Source organism: Lygodium microphyllum, chromosome 5, assembly GCF_053477565.2.
Source record: "Lygodium microphyllum isolate KBCC chromosome 5, Lygodium_microphyllum_v1.1.10, whole genome shotgun sequence".
NCBI classification, from domain to species: Eukaryota; Viridiplantae; Streptophyta; class Polypodiopsida; order Schizaeales; family Lygodiaceae; genus Lygodium; species Lygodium microphyllum.
The window spans coordinates 3,113,486-3,119,485 of NC_141139.1; positions in this window are offsets into that span (position 1 = coordinate 3,113,486).

Below are 6,000 nucleotides of genomic sequence, written 5' to 3' on the forward strand. Positions count from 1 at the left end.
GGTCTATCTTCATTCTATTGCCGATACATCAAGCATTATGCAGCTATTGTAGCTCCTTTGACTGACAGGTTGAAGAAGGCGGCTTTCTTTTGGGATGCTCTTGCAAATAGTAGCTTCAACCAGTTAAAGGAACTTCTTACTTCTGCTTCTATTTTGGTATGCCCAGATTTCTCGAAAGAATTTACCATATAGTGTGATGCCAGTGGTAGAGGCATTGGAACAGTTTTGCTACAGGAGCATGGAGTGATTGCCTTTGAGAGCCGTAAGCTTAGAAATAAAGAAATGGCCATGAATGTTTATGATCAAGTGATGTTGGCTATCTTGCATGTAATAAAGAAATGGCACCATTCTTTGTATGGCAGTCGATTCAGAGTCCAGAGTGATCACATGGTTCTTAAGTATTTCCTTACTCAGTCCAATCTTACTCCTAAGCAGCGTAGGTGGGTAGCTACCCTGCAGAATTATGATTTTGACATCACTCATATGAGGGGTAAAGACAATATAGTGGTTGATTCTCTTTCTCGTATGTGGGCTTGTAAAGTTTCAACAATGATTGAGTTGCATAGTGACTAGATTGAAGAACTACAGAAGGCTTATCTTTTGGATGAGGAACTCAGCCATATTTTTCAAAAATTACAACAAGGTTTTCTGGAAAAAAACTTGCACTATCAGCTTAAAAATGACCTTATTTAGTTAAATGGCAAGGTTGTCATTCCTTCTACCTCTTCTTTTACATGGAAAATTATGGAGGAGGAACTACATTCTTCACCTTTAGCTGGACACCTTGGAGTTTTCAAGACCTATGACAGGATCAGTAAAAGTTTCTATTGGAAAGGGCTGTGGAAAGATGTCAAGGACTTTGTCATGAGGTGTATGCCTTGTCAGGAGAATAAGGACAACACCCATAAGCCAGGTGATTTGTTGCAGCCATTACCCATTCCTATAGGCAAATGGACACACATTACCATGGATTTTATTGCTGGCTTACCTATAGCCAAGAAGGGATGGAATAGTATATATGTGGTGGTAGATAGACTCACCAAGGTAGCCCATTTCATTCCAACCAAGACCCAGTTTACCGCTTCTCAAGTGACCAGTTGGTTCATGAAGCATATTTTTAGACTACATGGAATATCGTAGGTGATTGTTCATGATAGAGACCCAAAGTTCATGAGTAACTTTTGGCAGGCAGTATTCACATCTATGGGCATTAAATTGGCTCCTTCTACGGCTTCTCATCCACAAACTGATGGACGGACAGAAAGGGTAAATAAAAGGTTAGAGACTTATCTTTGCCATTTCTGCTATGATGTCCAAAATTCATGGGAATCTTGGTTACACTTGGCTGAGTTTGCCTACAACAACTCTACTCATGCTAGCATTGGAGTTTCACCCTTTGAGGCTATGTATGGCTATAAGGTGCCCTTGCCCATAGTCATCTTTAATGAAAGAGTCAATCCTCATGGGAAAGAAGAGTTGGAAAGAATGCAAACCCTTCTTCAGCAATGTAAGATGAATTTGAGGAAAGCTCAAGACCAAATGAAGATGTATGTTGATGAGAAGAGGCGGCCTTTAGAGTTCCAAGAAGGAGAGTTGGTTTTATTGAAGATGCCTAAGTTTAGGTACTCTACTTTGAAAGATGGATCTAGTAACAAGCTTGCTCACCGATTTTATGGCCCCTATTGGAACTTAAAGCGCATTGGAGACTTAGCATACAGATTGGAGCTACCCTCTTCCACAAAGATTCATAATGTTTTTCATGTTAGTCAACTCAAACCTTTCTATGGTGATCCAATTGATATAATTGATGAGCTGCCACCTATTGATGAAGAAGGTCTTATTCAGTACATCCCAGAGGCTGTTATAGGTCAGCGTGAGAAGAAGCTTCGATCTCATTCCATCATCAAATATTTGATCAAATGGAGAGATTTACCACCTGAGGAAGCTTCTTGGAGGCCTGATTCTATATTAGATGAGTTTCCTTTACTACGGGATACATTAGGGCTGAAGCCTACTGTTTATGGAGCTTGTTATGGTGCAGATAGGGTCAGGATAGCACACTGTTTTAGAACAGTTTTTATTGTGCCTACTTTTCAGATTTAAGCCACTTACATAGGGTCAAAGTACTCTTCAAAAGCTACGTTTTGATATGTGGTACACCTCATTTGGAGACTTCTACTCGAAGTTATAGCAGATTTGGTTCAGCAGTGTCTGTTTTCACAGCAAGCTGTCTACTACATTTTGAGTTCATCAGTTGAAGATTTTATGGCTCCATATACTTCGGAAGCATTCCTGATCATGTGTATAGCTGAGGCTTACTCTTGTTCTTCCATTCTAGTTCATGTGTTGGTCATTTTTCATTCATTTTTCCATTTGTAAAGCTCTAAAAACAGAGTAGTACTCTATTCTATCCATCCTTTTCTAGTCTTTTAAGTTTGTTTGTTAGGGCAAAAACCTTTGGGACGGGATGGATTGTAAGAACCTGGGAAGAATAAGGATTTAGTGTGTAAATAATATTGATATTATGCCATGTCACACTAAAAATGGTATAAAAGGAGAGGACATGTAATTTTTCTCATCTTTTGACACATTAATACAATTATTGTCCTTCTCCTCTCCTTGCTCATAGCTTCTATGGCTTCTTTCTCTTTCATGTCTTTCTCTCTCCAATTCTAGTCTTTCTCTCTCCTCATCACTCTCTCTCTCTCTCTCTTCATGTAGTCTTTCTCTCTCTTTTGTACTCTCTCTCTCCTCTTTCTCTCTCTCTAGTACTTTTCTTGACAACATCAAAGGTGCTAGCATTGGCATATTCAAAGAAAAACTTGACCAAATTGCCTTTGTATAGTGCATAGAGAGATAAATTCAATGTTGCTTGCTTATCTTGTAGTTGAACAATTATGAATTACATCTATTTTTGGTTTTTACCATGTAGAACACCATTGCATTCATGGTGCTACCATTGGTATCTTTCAAGTTTCAACAAAGAGAAATAATATGTATATTTCTTGGGAGGGTTTCGTAACACTGGAGGTTCACTGCAAAGCAAGTGGATTGCAAGTAGATGAGGTCACCACTAATCAATGCATTTTCTAATATAACCAAAGAGATAACACAACAATACAAGCTATGGAAGCACCCATATGTGAGTAGCCTCCATAGAGAAGGTATAGCGGTTAGTAGGTTTGCCTTAAATAATACGCTCATAGAGGGCCTAAAAAATAGTGTGATTTGGTAGCAATCTCCATTTTTAAACTTTTTAGTTCCATTTCTTGCTTATTTCTTCCACAATTATGCTTTCTTGTTGGATCGAAGGCAATGTACCTCATCCAAGCCAAGTTTTCCTTGTTCTTTTCAAATTTTTGTTGCCATTATATATATATATATATATATATATATATATATATATAGCATGTGTTTATTGTATTTATTAATGCAAATGATTTTATGATTACATGTATCCTAGAGCACACATTGCATATGGGTAATGGGATCATGAGAAATTTGACTTCTAACTCCTCATCAACCCTATGTCAGGTATGTGACCTATTGGTCATTATATTTCTTTCCTTGTTAAAGAATATATAATGAAACATTTTGTTAGGTAAGTATGTAGAAAGAGTAAAATTAAATAATATGAATGGTTTAGTATTGAAGGTAGAAAAATCCATAATATATAGTAGCATCTTAAAAAATTTGGCTAGGCTTGGTTAGGCTAAGCTAGGTTAGGCTTCATCATGAAATGTTCACCATACATGTTACTTAAGTAAGCTACAAGATTGTCATCTAGAAGATGTTGAACACTCCGAACAACAATGCTCTAAAAAAGAGGATTGTCAAGTATGTAAGAAAAACATCACAATCCATCTTATGTTATGTGAGGTCCTAGTATGATAGACAATTCATCTTACAAATTACACTTAGCTAATGCCTACGGCTCTAGCCAAGCAAAGCCTAACTTGGCCTAAGGCTATTTAGTTGAAAGATGAAAGAGAAAGAATAGTAGAAATGCTAGAGGTGTATCAACTTTGCCTACTGGTAAGAAGTTTATGACAATGTGTTTTCCCTCCAATGAAGCCATGGCCTTATTTTTGGCAAAAAGAAGTGACCTCTTTTTGCTAGAGAAAAAGTGATGGGATATATATATATATATATATAGAGAGAGAGAGAGAGAGAAAGTAAATGCATGCTTATATTACTTATATACTAGAAGGACTATCATATGTAGATGGAAGTTCACTTGGTAGTCTATATTATGGGAGGGGCAATCCTCCTCTCTAGAGGTTTGTCATGTATTGCAAGAAAGTTATTATAAGGAGCTCTTGAGAGAAGTCTCGACTTGGAGGGGATTTCTCTTATGCCACTTACTAACCATATGACTTCACAAGGGAATTCTCATGCCCCATGATATTCACTTCCTAAAGAGTGAGCTCTAGGTGCAACAACAAGATCCACGCAATATCAAACACTTGTATCATACATATAGTATTCATGTAATTATTATATGACATGTAGCTTTCCAACCATGTATTAGACTTTTAGTTGTACTACCAAACCTTTAAAAAGTATTATATATAATATTAAATATTATGTCATACATATTTAGCAAACATATACTCCATATCTAATAGGATAGCAAACATGGACAATATTATCCCTATTGTCCACACTCATCATTATACAATTCCCTACACACATAAAGTTATGTTATGTGTGTTGGTATATCCTGACATATATACCAACACTTATTTTGATGAATTTCAAATGGTTATATTGATGCTTGTGCTCTGATGCACATACAGATGCACACTCTAATGGTGGCACTTGATATTTTCATGCATTTTTGCTTTTATCTTCATTGGAAATTTCATTGATATAACTTACTTCTTGTTCATCTTAGGGAGAGTATTGAAGCAAATCATGTTGCCTTCTCCACTCAACCATGGATAAGATAATCTTATGCATTTTGTTCATCTTCTCTAGGATTATTCAAGCATAGTTAGGGTTCATCTAGTACTCACACTAGTGGATGAAAATAGTAGTTATTTTGAGTACACTTTTATGAAAACATTATTTCTATTCAATAACCTTCATGTTACATAATGCCAAGAAAAAATGATACGTAAATGTAGTTATATGAGCTCACCTCACTATGCTCAAATGCCTAAACAATTAATATTTGTGTAGGTGGCATTGCAGTGACTCATCATCTCCTAAGCGTTCTTTAACTGCCACTCGCAAAGAGGGAAATTCTAGTTTAACAAGGAATACGACTTCTATACCATATACTAGCTAGAAAGGGGTCTGTCATGTAGCTGCCTTATGGGAGGTTCTTTATGCCCAGAGGGCCTCCGTAAGTCGATCATCCCAATTGCGACGATGTGTGGCAATCATTCTTATCAGGATCGAGCAAAGGATGCAATTGGTGACTTCAACTTGGCCGTTGGCTCCGGGGTAATAAGGAGTGGACTTGCGATGGCGGATCTTATATAGCTCCGTCAGCTCCTCCATGATTTTGTTAAGGAAATGAGTATCTCTGTCACTATAAAAATACTCACAAAATCCCGAGACATCCATTTTTTCCCTACCTTGTCTATACCCAAAGAAATACTAAGGTTGCATGTATTATGCAAGAACCTATTCCAAATGATTGTGTTGAATTATAAATTGTTTTGTAAAACAAGGTGGAGAAACTTTATGGAGGTGCCTGGTTCTAGATGTGGAGAGTTTAGGATGTCTAGAAATTCATTGTGAATTTAAAAGACACACTCTCATAGTTTTAATCAGCTCTTCAATATTATCTCAAGTCACGTTTCACAATGATGTCCTTAATCATGCTTATTATTGCTCTAAAGTTCTCGATTAACCTTGCACAATTGTTTAAGGCTCAACTCAATTGCTCCCTTATTACACTCTAATATTGTCAAACCTATTCTAATAGACATGCATGAAAAACCTTATTTTAAGGCTCAACTCAATTGCTCCCTTATTACACTCTAATAT